The sequence below is a fragment of the Rattus norvegicus genome, chromosome 17 (genome assembly GCF_021556685.1).
Source record: "Rattus norvegicus strain SHRSP/BbbUtx chromosome 17, alternate assembly SHRSP_T2T, whole genome shotgun sequence".
Classification (NCBI taxonomy): Eukaryota; Metazoa; Chordata; class Mammalia; order Rodentia; family Muridae; genus Rattus; species Rattus norvegicus.
This window is the reverse complement of record NC_141550.1, coordinates 55,147,891-55,165,304: the sequence shown is the minus strand read 5'-3', so window position 1 is coordinate 55,165,304 and position 17,414 is coordinate 55,147,891. Positions and strand designations below refer to the sequence as shown.

The following is a 17,414-nucleotide window of genomic DNA, read 5'->3' as shown; positions in this document are numbered from 1 at the left end:
ACCAAATCTAGACAATATTGATGAAGCCAAAAATACATGCTGACAGGAGCCTAATATAGCTGTCTCCTGAGAGGCTCAGCCAGAGCTTTTCAAATACAGAGGTGAATGCTAGCAGCACACCATCGAACTGAGAATGGTGTCCCCATTGGAGTAGTTATAGAAAGAATTAAAGGAGCTGAAGGTGCTTGCAACCCCAGAAGAACAACAATACCAATCAACCAGAGCTCCCAGGGACTAAACCACTACACAAAGTGTACACATGACAGACCCATGGCTCCACCTGCATATGTAGTAGAGGATGACCTTGTTGGGCACCCATGGGAGATGAAGCCCTTGGCCCTGCAAGGCTGGACCTCCCAGTATAGGGGAATGTGAGGGGTGGTTTGGGAGGGGGAAAACCCTCATAGAAGAACCAGAGGGAGGATGGGATAGGGGCCTTATGGATGGGAAATGGGGAAAGGGAATAACAGTTGAAATGTAAATTAAAAAATTCCAATAAAAAATAAATTACCGTCTAAGAAATATAAACATTTCTTGAAGTTATAATGAAAAAAAGAGAATGTTTCCGTCCTCCAGATAACCTTCAATGCTGTACATGTTGGAACATCTACTTAAAATGGACTCGAATGGTGTTGATTCATTCCAAATCCTGCTTCCTTTATATACATTTTGAATACTTAAGCTAGGCTGAGAATCAAGACCACACTCTGCAGTAAGTGCAGCAAGCAAGCAACAGGCAGCAAGAGCAGAGCGAGGAAGAGAGGAGCAGGAGCATCATGGGATAGCAAGTGAAGTTTGTCTCGCTGCTTCAGGCCTTAACTTCTGTATGGTCACCTGTGCTGATCTTCCTGAATCAAAAAGGTTCTCACTGGACAACGCTGTCTAGAAGAGGAAATAGGTTATATATAAAATGATGACATCCTCATGAGGACACATCATCTTGTCCTGCTTTACTTCCAAAGCTGCTTGTCTTGCCACTCATCTCTGGCAGCCAGAGAGGGGACTTTGCTACTAGGAAACCACTCAGTGCTAAGTAGGCCTCTGGTTTATCCAAGTCCCTGGCTGGGTGGGGACCCTCTTATTCCACTGTGCAACTGTAGGAGCTGAGCATTTGCAACCCTGCCCTCTCTAAGGGCCCCAACAGCTGTTGCTAGTTATTCCTTGGCCTGCAGCAGGGACCAAGCCTGGGCATAGCCATACCTTCATGTAGCCTTAGAAACTGGCTATACAGAGAAAGAAGCAGGGGGATCCAGAATAAGATGATCTGATCCAGATTTCATTTGCTCTTCCTTGTGGTTTTTCAGAGAAGTGCAACCTATGTTTGTCTAAATCCCCTGGATCGAGAACAGGAAAAACAAAATGAAATAAAACAAAACTAAACAAAAATGTCACTCCTTGTTCCCTTGGTTGCAAACTCTCAAGGGACAGTGAAAGAGGGCAGCTCTCAGAAGGAAAAAAAGCTAGAACTCTCTCAAATTCTTTCCAGTATTATCTCAGAAGTGTGGGATGTAAAATTTAGGCTTTGATGGAGACAAGCGATTGGTTCCTACTTTGTCTGGTGCAGAGCTAAGGACTAATACTAAGATTAGACGCAGCAGCTGTCTTAGCTCGTTTTCTATTGCTGTAACAAATTAACCGATCCAATAAACTTATAAAGGAAAAGGGCTTATTTTGGTGCAGTTTTATGGTCCATGATTAATTGGTCCCATTGCTTTGGGCCTATGTCAAGACAACACATCATGGTGTGAGAATCCATGCAGTGGAGTAAACAGCTCTCACAATGAGAAAGAAAGAGAAAAAGAATAAAGTCCTACAGTACCCTTCAAGAGCATGTCCCCAATTATTTAAGGACTTTTCAATAGGCCCTATCATTAAATGGTTCCACCTCTCAACTGTACTACTGACTTTAAAGAAACCTTTGAAGGACATTTAAAATCCAATCATAGCATCTGGGTTTTCTCCCTGGCTCTGGCTATTAACATATTCTGTGGTCATTGTCATCTTTAGGGGGTCCAGAAAGTCAGTAGTTTAAAGTAGAATATTCTGTATTCATAATTTTCATTACTCAAAGAAGTCATGGAGGTTTCCATTTCTTAAAAACTATTGTGGTAAAATGAAGTCAACTTTTGGCACAAGTTGTGTCTGTCTCTTATTCCTATCATCCATAAACAACCTATCTTACTAGTACTTTAAAGTTCAATGATCAATATTGGATTCTAGCACATTTTACAACAGGCAATTTAATTTGTCCTTTGAAATTCTAATGATCATTGAATGATAAAGTAGGCAGAAACAATGAAGAAAAGATGGAAGGAATGAGGGATGATAGGAGGAAGGAGGGAAGGAAGGAAGGAAGGAAGGAGGAAGGAAGGAAGGAGGAAAGGAAGGAGGAAGGAAGGAAGGAGGAAGGAGGAAGGAAGGAAGGAAGGAGGAAGGAAGGAAGGAGGAAGGAAAGAAGGAAGGAGGAAGGAAGGAAGGAAGGAGGAAGGAAGGAAGGAAAGAAGGGAGGAAGGAGGAAGGAAGGAAGGAGGAAGGAAGGAAGGAAGGAGGAAGGAAGGAAGGAAGGAGGAAGGAAGGGAGGGAGGAGGAAGGAAGGGAGTAAGGAAGGAAGGAGGAAGGAGGAAGGAAGGAAGGAAGGAAGGAATGAGGAAGGAAGGAAGGAGGAAGGAAGGAAGGAGGAAGGAAGGAAGGAAGGAAGGGAGGAAGGAAGGTAGAGAGGAAGGGAAAGATAGAAAAGAGTGGTGAGAAAGAGGAAATGTTGAGTAAGTTTTTGCAATAACCAGTATTTAGCTCAACTAAAATGCAAGGTCTTACTCATGTCTCTAATAAATATTTTAGAAGAGGAAACATAAAGAGGATAAAATATTATGTATTAATATCAACACACCAAAATTAAATCTGACCACTTCTTCTCTGTTTGCTTCTAATGACAAAGCCTAGTATCAGTAATGCCGATTTATCTAGTCCTTGGGAATCTCCTGTCTAGTGGAGAAGTGCTGCGGTGACCTCTAGACCTGGATCTTTCATCTTTATACTACACACATAGATATGTAAATGTATAAATATATTAACATATATCTTTCTAGTAGTAGTTTAGTAATAATGACATAATTTACACAAATTAGTGATTAAAAAGCCATTAATATCACACTGGTGATGTGTTCATTATTTCACTGCTACCCCCTTTTCACTGAACATTATGGACTTACCTGGTTTTCTTTTATCTGCATATCTATTAGTATGTATGATATATTCTGTTTTATCTTCCCATTCCTATACAGGTATTATGTTAAGGCCAGATTCCCTAGTATCACAGTGTAAATATACTTGTGCTCATATTTGAGAATTTCTTTATGAAATTTGTTTAGCAATTGGAATGCTGGAGACACTTTTAATTTTGTTAGATGGCCACAGAATTTACAGAAGTATTTATTTAGGCCTATGGTTCCAAGGGATTGGAGCAACTGAGGCAGCAGGTAGTCACGGAAGCTAGAGCAGGATGCTGTGAACTCATGTCTTGAACCACAAGCACAAAGGTTTAGGGGGAGAGGACAGAGGAGCGGGAGAAGGAGAGGGAGAGGGAGAGGGAAGAGAGAGAGAGGGAGGGAGGGAGGGAGGGAGGAAGAGAGAGAGAGAGAGAATATATAAACTAGGCATGACATGGGGTTTTGAAACCTCACAGTCTGTCTCTAGTGACATATTTGCTTCAGCACTCCTAGACTTCCTCAAACAGCACCACTACCTGTGGACCAGGTGTTCATGAGCCTATGAGAGACGTTCTCATTCAAACCACCATAACACTCTTACCACTTTACAAAGACTACCAGCAGAAAAGAATAAAACACTGCAGATAGACAAGTTAAGTAGAATAGTTAATTTTGAAGGAAAGTTGTCAACAATTACCAAGATTATATGTATATAATACATATAATATTCTCCCATTCTGAGAATCTACCCTACGCTTACATAGTGTACTTCACAGGACTAGAAGCTGTGTATTAACAAGCGCTGATGAACACATAAGGGCAGGAAATAAAGTAGAGAAGTAGGAGTTAGAGTTCTTGATATTTTATATTATTTTGCTTTTAAAACCACATTAAAACAATGCTCATAAGGACAGATAGCACTATGAGTGTATTTTCTGCTTTGCCCTTAATCTCAAATTACAAAGAAATTAAACTCAAGTGTTAAACACATTAATTGTAATGTACTTATATCGATCTGCATCAATGCTCTCTAATGTAAAAAATGGTCATCATGAAGATCATGGCTATAGTGATGATACAGTTTTTGCTTATAAACTCAAATCATGGGGGCCAACTGATCCTAGTCTTAAAATAAACATCTGGTATTAACAGTTTAACTACATGCATAAGGTCTGACACAGATAGTTGTATGTTAAAGCTCTGTCCTATGTGACCATAAAACAACAATGATATGGGCAGGGAGCTATTTTAAGTCCCCCTCCCTTATCACATAGCACATGGTATGAATAGGATTCAGTTTTATATTTTCACATACTACACAGCAATGGCTCTTTACCCACCTCTCCCTTTTCAACGTCCAGGAATCTCTACTCTCTACTCCCTAGAAATCTTGAGGAGTTCTAAGTTTGGATGAACAAGTTGGGACTTACGATGGCCCTTGAATTCAGTTTGACTGTTATTCTTTGAACTGTATCCCTGTTCTCCTGCTCCAAATACCTCCTACAGTACTGGTTTTATTAATGTCTTTCCCAATCTCTGATTTTTTTTGCTGTGCCATCTTTCTTTCCAGGCACTGGAAATCCATCATAACAATAGTAAATACAACAAACCATTTGAGGCATGGCTCCTTTGGATCTGGAGAGAAAATGGGGTGAAGAGCTTTGTAGCTTGTCTGGTGTCCATGGACTGGCAGTGAAGATGAGACTTTAATTTAGAGGCTTGTGACTGTCCCCAAATTCTCTCATCCATCAAATGAATAATTTCTCCTGAACTCTAAGGAATGGCTCTCACATACTTATCTCTTGCCAACAGATGGACCAGTTAGTGACTAGTGGAATTGAGACTTAAAGACAGCTTTGTCTGATTTTTAAGCCATGTATGTTCTTTCCCCTTTCCTTTGCCCATCTTTGGAGGCTCGCTCATTTCTAAAAACTCACCTCCATATGAAGTAGATCTACTTCTAGAAATTTTAATGATATTTTGTTTATACAGTTTGGTAATTGAAAATAACCACTTTTGTCAGCTGGGAGACTGTCTTCCCACCCTTACAACACGTGAAAGATATAAATAATAAATAAACAAAGGAATCAATAGAGAGGACTTTGCCTGAAAATTTCTTAAATGTTTCCTATCCCATGATTTCCTATGGTTCAAGGCCTGGGGGCAGGGGTGGGAGTTTATCGTCATTGAAAGTGGGAACACCTGGTAACGCATGCTCAGTGTGTGTTCTTTTATACTGTCCTGAGGCCTGTCTGGACAGACAACTAAGCAGTGGGTCTTCAGCTCAAGTTTTTGTGTATTGATTCATTGATTCATTATAACACAATCCCTAAATTCCAGCAAGTTCTCTGATGTCTTCATTACAAGGAAGTTCTGGTGATAACAGGTATATTTCTTGTTTCTTGGGTATTGAATGTAAGAGCGTGAATCTCACTAATCCAACAAGAAGATGAAACTTTAGAGTGTAATCAGCATCAAAATATTTTCTATGCTGGCAAGGCAGAGGCCTGTGAGGTGCCAGCCAACGTCTTAGGTTAGGATGTGTTCACTGCCACTGGCACACACGGTAAGTACAAGCACCTTGTCACTCAGCCAGACACTAGGCTGAGCCATCCCCAAGCACCATAGTCTCTCTCCCAACATAAGAGTGTTAATGTAGTGCCAATAAGGCTTTACAATGTAAGATCATCCTTTCAACTCCAGATTCTAAGTGAACATCCAAGCAGGTATTTGAGGCTCAGTACTTAGCCACTTTCTTTGACTGCTTTGCTATTGGAAGAATGTTGATGCAGGGGTACTGTGTGACGTACAAACTACCACCATTTCAGGTTCATCCCCAGACCTTTTGGGTTCTACATTCTAGCTACCCCAGAACAAAGGAGTTTGTAGCTGCTGTTGTTTTCTGCCTATAACTTTCTTTGTATCACTTTTACCACAAATTAGAGGGTACACTCACACCCCTTACCAAAGTCAGAATATTTTCTTTTTTAAAAAGTTGAAGTTCAAGGTAGCAAATATAGAGCCATCTCCCCCAGATGACTGTTCAGTCAACTGTCACCCTATACAGTGTGGTGCTGTAAATGTGACTCCTCCCTCAGAGAATTTGTTCTCTGTGAAACTGAGCAGTTATTAGTGTGGATATTGGATCAAGTTTTCCCTTTGCTTTCTTGAGAACACTTAAGAATAAAATGGTTACACGTCACCCCATACCTCCAGTTCACTATGAGCAATTGTCAATTTTCAGTAACTTCTTGCTTTATGAATAATTCAATAAAAATTAAAATCCAAATAATGCATCTGTAAAGTATAAATTCTAATTCTAATTCACAAAATTGTGGTGAAAATAAAACCAAGCAACCTAAACATTTAAGAAAAATATTGCTGCAGAGGAAATAAATTACTTTTCCTTTCAATGCAAGTTACCAGAGAAATAAAGTTGTACTCACTTATATTGGTCCTTTCTTCACAGCATATGGTGATGGTACATACACCTAGTTTAAGTTTGTTGTGAGGCTTTTGTATAGCAATTTAGTTCAATAGCTCATTATTACACAATTGCTAAATTCCAGTACGTCCTCTGATGTCTCTCATCCCGAGAAGGCTCTTGAGATCAGAGGTAGAGTTCTAGCTTAATGCAGTTGGGATTATGACTTTCAGCTTGCAAGTGCATGGACCTAAGCACATGGTACCTGAACTCCTTAACAACTGAATTCGCCACAGGTGAAACGCTAAGTCATGGCTCACCCATTTATGTACTTCATGGACATTGCTGTTATTATTATGTTCCCTTCTTAGGACTACCTGGATAGCAGGATTCACATTGCCTGAGCGATCTGCATGCCCTTATCTCTGTTCCATGACTGTCTTTGCTATTCTCATGGCAACAGTGAGAGTTTTCCCATTTTCAGCAATGCAAAAACGGGCCTCCAGGCCCAGCAGACACTGAAACTACACTGGGAACACAAATGAGTGGAATTCTGAACTTCAGAATTTCTTGCATCCAACATCACACATATTATAAGTGGGTGTCATCAAAAAAGCTAATAAATTTTTCTGTCCCACACCCTAGAGACCTTGATGGGTTATTTTAGGGCTGCTTTTCTGTTTAAGGCAGGAGAAAAGGTTGTATAAGAGCATGATATCCACCAGCTTTTGAATCTCTGGAAGATTTTGCACTTACCACATGGTCCTAACTAGGTAGAGAGGCAACCACAGTGTTGCCTGTCTATTTCCTCCCCTGCTCCATTCACTGCTCCACCACCTCTATATGTGTAAGGACCCTTATACGATTTTCCTATCTATGTCTTTTGTTTTTATCTAGAGGGTTAAGAAGTGTTTTTGTTAGCTTTAAATCTGCCTCCCACATGTGTCACCTCAATACAAGACCCTTTTAGGTAAGGTAGTTTAACCTAAAAAGGTTGCTGTGTAACATGCGCTGGTCTGATGAGTCCAATCATCTAGACGAATATTGATTTATTCTGGTATATTTAAACAGGTAAGCCTGAAGTATGAGAATAGAAGAAAATCAAAACCTTTAAAATATATTAAGCCATAACCCTTTCCAGCCTCACTTTTGAAAGCATCTCTGAGTTTTGGCTCTAAAATGGGATTATTATAGCCTTAATGATATTTGAAACTAACATTCAGGATAGGACAATCGAATAAGTGTCCTTACAGGTATAGAGGTGGTGGAGAAGCGAATGTAGCAGGGGAGGAAATAGACAGACAACAAACATTGTGGTTGCCTCTCTACCTAGTTAGGACTAAAATAACAATCCTGAATATGTACACTGTGACCACCTTCCCATTCTTGCAAGAGATATCTAAGGCAGGGTGGGGAAGAAGGAATACTGTGAAGGTTTTACTAACTGTAGTTTCTAGTATCATATTGTGTTAGATAATCCACAGGGCTGATATTGCTGTACTGACTAGAGATTTCTGAAACAGTGCCATTATCAGGTAGATCAGATAGTTGGCCAAAGCTTTGGCACCAAAGAGACTCAACAAATACGTTTCATCACACTGACCCTGTGCTAACAGCAGCTCTATGTGGATAACCTCATGGGAATGGAAGTTGAGAAAGAGCGATTTCAAGGCTGCCAATGCCTTAATCTCTGCTCTGTTCAAAATGCAAACATGCTGCTTTTCATGCTCACAATAGTAAAACCACTCTGTGGGATTTTTCAGTCCTCAGCATAGGAAGGTAGAGAGAAAAGTGAACAAGAAGAATCTGATGTGAAATGTCCACAGTCACAATAGAAGGAAGAAAACTGGGGAGTCAAACACATTTTAAAAAGAAAAGGGAAATAAGAAATTAAGGAGATAAAAATATATCAAATTATCTGACTAAAGAAGGGTTTAAGAAGTTATTGTATTTGTAATTCCAACACTCATTTCTTTGTTCAAGAAAACTAGAGAAGTGCCCTGCAGACTCCAAGGCTCCTGAGTTATCAGGGAGCTGTTTCCTGGGAATGTGTTCACCCACTCAATACAGCTGCTTAAATAAAGGCAGAACGAATAGTGCAAAAAAAAATTCTGTGAAAACAGACCAGCACTCCAAGCTTTGGCACAACAAAAATGACATTGGTATAATGAAAACCTTAGTAGATAGTGGGTAGACTCTGCCTAGACTTGGAGGGCTTCAAGGAGGGACCCCAACTCTTCTAAAGCCAAGGCATTCCCTGATGTACCCTGGCTAAGAGCCTAACCTGCTATGGTCCAGCTATAACAAAGGTGGCAGCCTCCTGGGAGATTCGCTCTGTGATTCAGATTGTGGAGTCTAGTCCACGTGGACAGATAGGGGTTGGACTCAAGCCACTAGGACAGTAGGACTGAGACTTTATCTTTTACCTTGCCTTCAGAGTAGCAAAGCAAAAGCGTCCATGGCCCTGGTCTCCTAGTATCTGCAGGGTGTCTGTCTGAGACCCTGAGATCTTCCTGTCCCTTTCACCCTGTCCTTCTAACCAGTAGAAAATCTAGAGAGACTAAAACTCTTAAGTGGTTTTCAGAACATTGGGAGGCCCCTAGTCTCCTTTCTCTGTTAGTCATTACAGAAGGATGTTCTCCACAGACGATTTAAGCAGGATGGTAGCTTTGCTATGACTGTATAGAGTGATTCCAAACCTATTGAACTACTTTTTTAATTGTGATTTTTTTTGTTCCTTAATTGAAACAAAATGGTACAGTGTTCTACAATAATGTTACCAACTTTTTCAGCCCACAATAATGTACAATGCTCCTTTTTTTTCTTTGTCTTTTATGGGGTCTGGCTATTTAAATCCCTCTTAACTACTTGTATGTCTGGGCGTGACAGTCCAGACTGGATACAACAGAGAGAGCCCTGCAATGCTCGTTTCTAAATCCAACCCTCACAGCCTTGTTATCTTTGTCAGAGCAACCTAGTAACTGCTTCCTCAATGTTTTAATTTAGATTTCTGAGATACAAGAGGAATTTAGATGTTATCCCCCACCCCCACTCCACCTTAAATGTGTGGCAGCCTTACTGTTTCTAGGACAGGGCTAAAAAGAAACAGATCAACCCTCAGCGAAGCCCTGGAATGTTATTCTAAGGCGCCTTCAGATTTCCATCCGTCTGTACAGTATCGAGCCTCATTTGGGTCTGTAGCACACAAGAAAACAGTTGTGGCAGAGCCAGGAGATTGAAGATGCCCAGGCGATGGGTGATGGTGAACAGGAGGCATCTAATTGTTTCAATTCTGCAGCTTTGGGAAGTTGTAAGTGAAAATGAAAAAAAAGGGGGGGGGACTGTTTCTTTTACTGTAAGTCTTGAACACAAACATTTTAAAGCCCCTTGAGTATTACAGTGTATCTTTTCATATAGCATTTGGGAAGGCCATTGATGCATGTTAAGGAATTATGTGCCTGGAACTGAAAGCCCAGGTACTTTGAAGAGGGGACACTTTCTAGTTGAAACATTAGGTAGTTTACATTGGCCCAGAATTCCCTTGCAAAACCATATATACATTGTAATGATTTCACTACACTGAACATGCTTAGAGTCTAAAACACCCATTCTGTCCTTGAGGAACTCAGGTGTCCACAGTTAGTGGCCAGTACATCAGATATCTAATCCAAATTCTGAAACACAGTAAGCTACTGTGATAGGGTAAATGCTTCCTTCTCTGTCCCTTTGCTAGTACTTGCTGTTTCTCAGGTCACTGCTTTGGTGAGGTTCCTAGCAACTGACAAGCTAAGCCTAAAATATTGGAGGGTCAAGGGTCCCTTCCTAGTACTTTTAGTGAGAAGGCCCTGTGGCTTGCCTTAGGAAAGCATCAAAACAAAAGAGCTTGTATCTGAGGAATTCCTGTCTCCTCAGAAGGATTTTTATAAAGGTGATGTCTAGTCTTCCTCAAAGTTTTGGCATGGCATAATAGAGATATGATAAAACAATGTATTGAAAAATCCAAGAAGAAGAAGGAAGAGAGAAAGGAGGACGAGGAGGAAGAAGAAGAAGAAAGGAGGCAAAAAGAAGCAAAAATAAACAGAAAGCATCAACCTAAACAAGAGCAATAGGAAAGAGAAATGTGAACATGAAAAGAAAACGAGGTGCTGGTTCACTTCTCAGGCAGCTTCTAGGTGTGGAGCACTCTGCGCTAATTTCAAAAGCTAAGTACAGCATAACTATTGTGGTTTTTGTAGAAAATTCACTAAAGCTGTCAGAAGAATTCCATTTTAAGTGGTGTGTGCTTGAGGAGATCTCAGTTTATGTTCTTCACCATCCAGGTACCTTTTTGTTGTCGTGGTTGAACATTTTCTGCATAAATTATAGCCATCTTCCCATTGTTTTTTAAAGGAACAATATAGTTTTCTGCAAATTTCAGTAAAGGAAGAACATCATCGAAGCCAGTGCCCACTGTCCATCAGAAGCAGCCCCTGAATCTGAAACTGGACTCTCTCAGTCCCTCGTTGTGTTTTAGATTGGCACAGAATATTCAGCCTGCTTCCATGGAGAACAATGGTTGTTTTAGAAATGAAGATGTTTTTCTCTAATGGTATTCGTACCACATAGTCTGTATTTGTCTGGTAATTGTACCTACCACACCAAGGGAGTACGGACTGTGCCTGCATGCTAAAGGAGATGACACCTGAGGAAACCAAGAACCAGGGGAAAGATCAAACCGTTCTCTCTCTCTCTCTCTCTCTCTCTCTCTCTCTCTCTCTCTCTCTCTCTCTGTGTGTGTGTGTGCGTGCATATGTGTGTGTATGTGTGTGTGTGTGTGTGTGTGTGTGTGTGTCTATGTGTAGGTATGGGGTTCAAACTCAGGGTCATTCTATTGTTTTAAATTGTTAATGCTACTGGTCTATATTCCTAGTTACAAATTAAGTCTTTTATTGGAGAGCAAAGTCTAGGCTTTTACTCTTCTTTTCCTTCTTACTTTTTTAAATGCTCATAAAGAAAAACATTCTCCCAGATATTTCTACTTAGAAATGTGGCTGCACATTCTTGTTCAAGACCAATATTATAAAATGTATCTTGAGGATGTTCAAAACTAATGGATTTGACAGTAGTTGAATTCTTCATTTCTAAACTATTTATGTAAATTCTGATATCTTTGGTTTTCTTCTCTCTGAAACTGCTACCGGCATTTATTTTTTAAAAACTACCATCCTATACATTGTGCAGTTTCTATATACTATATAAGCTTTGCATGGCCCTATGTTGAACACATAATAAATCCTTCAGTGTAGTGTAGAAATTCAACCAATGCTCAGACACTTAAAATTCGTCCTAGATTTTGCAAGGAGGAAAATGCAGCCACTAGTATTGTGTATCTAGCTCAATGCTCTAGAGCTCAGATTATACCATAGGTAAATGAGTGTCCAACTTATGTAAAATAAGTTTGACCTAAATCAGAAGCTGTGTAAACAGACTGGCAGTACTTAAAGAAATAGTGATGCAAAAGTATATTTTAGAAAGAAACTCTTTTACTATTTAATCATTTGGTGGTTTCTGACTTTTCTACATTAGTAGGAAATGCTTATTCACTTGAATGACATCAAGCTTCTATTACCTTTCTCCTGGTGACATCTTGAATTTTTTGTTATCCTAGCATCCCTTCCACTGCTGTTTCCAAAGCTCCTTCTGCCCCCAGCCAGTATATGGTAAAAGTGAAACTGTGGCTACCTTGTACTTCTGGCTGAAAGGTTTGGGTTTCCAATCTAAATGTGAACCAAAAGGATATTTACCCCAGAGACATACCCACTGCTTACTGGATAAGGACAGATCCAGGTAAACTAAATCAACCCAGTAAAGAGCCTCAGTGAGAAAAACTAAGAAACAAAACCATGTGGGCTTTGAGCTAATGGGAATTCATTTTGACTTCATATAATAGGTAATGCACAAAAATGAACTGAGACGTTTCAAGATCTTCTGATGGCTTCAATGCAGTAATGAAAAATAACCAAACTGGATACCATGAGCATTGTCTGAAATCATAATGTGTGGTATTGCCATTTACCAACGTGAGGCAAAATCAGAGAGACACAGGGTTGAAGGGGAATAAAATCATAGAATCATTTGTACAATGGTGAATACACAAGTGTGAACACATAGATAATTTGAATCCTCCCCATTTTATTGGCAATAAAGCCATTTATTGGAGAAGTCAGGAAGACTGAGTCCTTGATCATGCTGACATATATGTACTATAGGAAAATAGGTGTTGGCCAATTAATAGGCTTAATTGTTCCTGCCTGTTCTAGGGTAAAATCTAAATTGTTGTACATACCAAACAGTTTATGTGCTCTTCCTTATAGTTCTCCAACCTTTGTTTTACTGGGTTGTTTCTTGTAGCTTATATTCCAGTAAATTTAGCTTGTTGGCTCTCTCTCAGCTACAACAAGTCCTGAAACTGAGAAGTTACGACATTTCTTAAAATTACAGAATAAGCCAATGTAGGGAGAAAAGAAAGCCTTCTCTTCTGTCTCCCAAGTTAATAATCTTTAAAGTATGCTCCTTCCTCCACCCCCCACCCCAACTCCAGCCCACTCTGTAGCCCAGGTTGGGTAGATTTGAGGCTTTGTCATTGTCATCAGGATAAAACCCTCTGGAGATGATTCTAGGAGAATAGGTTTCACCCAGGCATCAGGGGAATATGTCTTAGATCTAAAAACATTGCTTTAGTTCATTTAAAGTTAAGTTAGCATATTGCCCAGACAGCTAGAGAAATAATAATAATAATAATAATAATAATATAATGATAATAAATCATCATCACCATCATCTAGAAAACATATCTAAAGGTTTAGGCTGAATGCTTGTCTTAAAAATTAATTTACGTAGACTGAAGATAATTTGGTTGCTGATAATTACTTTCCAGTGCAAGACCAGTCACTAGCCATGAGCCAACTCTGCCACTATTGTCTTTTCTAATTGGCTTCATTTCCATGGCAGCCAGCACTACCACACACAGGACATGTCCTGCTTGCACTGGAGGGCATGCAGAAGACAGACTCCCACATGGGGTGGCCAGATGTCCTAGATTAAACAGCATGATACAGAAGCTGGAGCTACTGTCTGTCCAGTGTATGCAGACATTCTGGATGGAATGTCCTTCCAGAGCTAGGCTCTTGGAACTGTTTAAAGGGAAGACACTCATGTCTTTCACCATTTGAGTCTCAGGAGACAGAGGAATGAATTGTGTTGGCCCAGCCCTGGGGAGTACTTCATTGCCTTTGTTTGAAAGGAAACGTTTTCAGTTCTATAAAGAGCTTTCTTTTATTCCTAAGAAGACAGGAATGATACAAGCTTACACACTTTATAAGACTTCTAAAGGAGGCATTCCTGAAAGTTTGCCACTTGGGATAGATTACTAAAAGATCCCAGGGAGAGAAGAGGAGAAGGGGACAATGGGTAGGAGACACTCTCTTCTGCCCATGAATGACCAGAAAGAGCTCTCTGAAAGCAATATGGGAGTTGAAGACTGTGGCGGAAGTTTCAGGGCATGGCTCGAGTACCACCTATTTACTGGGCTCTAGAGCACCCAGAGGCTCTTGAAGGCCTCATTAATCACTGCTTTGCCTTCCAGAGAAGAAATGTGTTTTTTATAAGCTGGATCTTATGAATAGGGCTGATTACAAAGCCGTAAAACTCAGACATGAATTAGTGTGCAGAGTCCCTAAAGTCCCCAAATGCCACACCAAGGCAGGACTTTTAAGTGCAATTATAACTTCTGGAACCAGCATAACATGATGTTCTGCATTTGAAAATCTGGGAAAGCATCTGCATGAATTTCTTATTCCATTTGCTATTTGCATACTTGCAAAATTTAAAAACCTGCTTTGGCATATGTCAGAAAAAAACTACAAAATCTTTTTTTCCAGAGTAATGGAAGTAAAAAAATGCAGTGTAAATATTTGTGTCAAAAGCTTGATAAGGGGAATGCCTGCCCCCACTCTTGGATTGTATTTTCTGGCTCTCCATAGCACGGCAGTTTCAATGGACAAGCAGTTACAAGAGAAGTACAAATGACCCGAACTTATTAGGAAAATGCTTCCATTACTAATTGAGTGGCAAAACTGAAACTTGGCCTTCACAGTCACTCTTCATTGCCAGATAAATGCCCAGTGGGTTCTGAGTGGACCCTGGCACTTTCCCAAGCTGTAGCTTTATGTCCGTGTCTTTGCCACTGTGCGCCCCTCCTCACCGAGACTCTTTCGCTAGGATCCTTGAAACTGTGCCCAGTAATTTGTTCTGTTTTAACTATGACAAGCAAAGAGACTTGCTTTGCTATTTTTACTTCAAGGTCTTAGCTCTGGAGCTACACCATCCATTTAAGTATTTGGCATTGGTGGATGACGAAGGTAGTTAGGGGAAGTTAGTCGGATTTATACCTTTCTGTCAACTTTGACTTAACATTTCCAAGCATATAGACAACAGGCTTTTTACAAAGCAAGTCAAAGACACTTTTGCACACCTGGAGATGGGCATAAGGCAGAAGCACCTGGGTGACCAGCAGTGAATAGATAAGGTAATCACAGTTGTCACCCAGCTGCCCTGACACACACCTCCGAAGATGTTCTTGCATGTGCATGGATGAAGCATGATACTGTCACATGCCTACCTTAAGATAAGCACTGTTCTGAAAACTGGTATACAAAGATAATAAATCAAATATGGGGTCTATCTTTCCAAAACAAACAAAAGGCCCACCTTTCTTATTTCTCTTTTCATGGAGGTAAAGGCAGAAAAATCTTACAGTGTCAAATGTTGGGTGTTGTCATGAGGAAGTAAGAGACAGTCACCAAAACCCACCAGGAGGAATAGCATACTCCTGGCCAAAAGCCCAGCTTCCAGCAGATAAGTGTGTATGCAGATGTCCTCATAGAATGTTCTCTCCCTTTCCGTACAGGACTCTGGACTTAGCCAGGGAAAGAGGGCATGACCTGTTTTGATGGCTGTCCCAACAGGCAAGGTCATAGTCTATTCATATTATTTGTAGGTAGCCTTTCCCTTAGTTACAGATGAGCCATACAGATGCACACAGGAAGTACCTCAAAGTCACTGACTTAAAAAGTCCCACTTGGCCTGCCACTCGTGCTATCATGATACAAGTTTTAGCAGTTATTATTAAAGACAAAGAATGCTCCCCATCTCTGGGCTACACAGATGCATCAAGAAGTCCTCTGATGCCAATGTTCTGCTGGGAAGGTAAGGTAATAATTAACTCAGTAGGAATTTCACTTGCAGAGAGTTAACAATTGACAGCTAAGACAGGGAGATTCTGAGGAATAAGAAAGACATGGTAATCATCTAGTCCGATACAAGGAGAGTTGAAGAATGGAACCAGTGGCAAGTGCAGCCAGATTTATTGTGTGCTACGTGCTGGTGTCCTTTATGTAAACTCACTCTCACAACTGGGTTAAGGAGCTTTCCTGTTATCCAGTTGGGGAAATGGAAGAAGAGAAGGTTTGCTTAAGGTTTCTTAGGTAACACTGATGAGAAATGGCGGGGACAAGCTATAAACCCAATCAACTGGCTTTGGAGGCCAAACTCTTACTATGATGCCTTTGGCTGAGGAGAAGTGAGAGATAGTCTCAGTCAATGGATGTAGGAAACTCTCCAGGTTCTTAGTCATGTCGCATTGTCTAGTGGAGTTCTTACTCTGTGTCCTTGCCTGAGTCTTGGTTGGTAAAGAAACGCTATTATTTTGAGAAGACTTCTATATTAAACCTCTGCAATCCTGCTTGGTTAGATCCTAGTTTTTCTTGTCTTTCTGGTCTTGCTGGCTTCCTCACAGCAAGAGGCTATCCAGTTGATAAGACTTTTTGTGACCCTAATACACCTTGAGCAGCAGCTGTGGACTTGGGAGTTCCTTTGCATATGCTATCCCTCCATGCTGCCATTGCTCTGTTCTTTTGTTTTTCATGAGACTGGACAGATAACAATGAGTGTCCAGTCCCTCACATGGCTATTTGTCATATTACCTTCAAGTGTTCCTTCCTATAGTAGCAGCAATGACTGTCCACATGCTAACAAGCTCTGTTCTCATAAATCCCCTAATCAGATTTCTTTGAGCTGCAGTAGAACTTTGTGGAACCTACTTGAAGAATTCCTCTTAAAGTTATTCCAATTTCTACTTCAAGATGGCACAAAAGTGCCTTCTTTCCATCCTTATAATGCTAAACCATTCTTCTTATTTTCCACAGCTTTATTTATTAGGGAAAAAGTCCCTAATAGGTAAAAAGTTACTTTTAGAGAAAATAATACTATTTATACTTTATTTTAATTTTTCTAATTTTCAATCATGCACTGGTATTTCCTATATAACCAGCTCGCATGAACATTAAAACAGATCTACTGAGCAGATAATCACATCTCACTCACCCTTCGGCCTTTTGCATTTGACCTCATGACCACTGTTAGGGTAGAAAAACACCAATGAAAGCAATCACACACTGGTCTCTGTCGTTTATGAATACCTCCATTGGTTTATAGCCTAAGGCATTAGAATTATTTGGTCAGATAACACAAACATTGGCTTTAGAGTAACTGATAAACTGCAATAACACCTCCTTAAGAATGTGGAGAAGTAGACAGTTCCACAGGGTTGCATGCAAGAGACACAGGATTGCATATAAGAGACACAGGATTGCATGTAAGAGCCCTTTTCACACAATGAAGTCCAAACACTCATCTTCAACATACACAGTATTGAGCTAATTTTATACTTTTGGCTGCTATAGAGT

General features: G+C 40.2%; 1 long non-coding RNA gene across 1 annotated transcript in view; it reads left to right on the top strand.

Moving 5' to 3' along the window:
• Positions 1–15,681: 15,681 nt before the first annotated feature.
• The window catches only part of LOC120097752 (uncharacterized), a 69,480-nt gene continuing 67,747 nt past the window's right edge, over positions 15,682–17,414 (top strand). The window contains exon 1 of the long non-coding RNA XR_015642029.1: positions 15,682–15,876. This is a non-coding gene — a long non-coding RNA (uncharacterized LOC120097752). The remainder of the gene's footprint in view (positions 15,877–17,414) is intronic.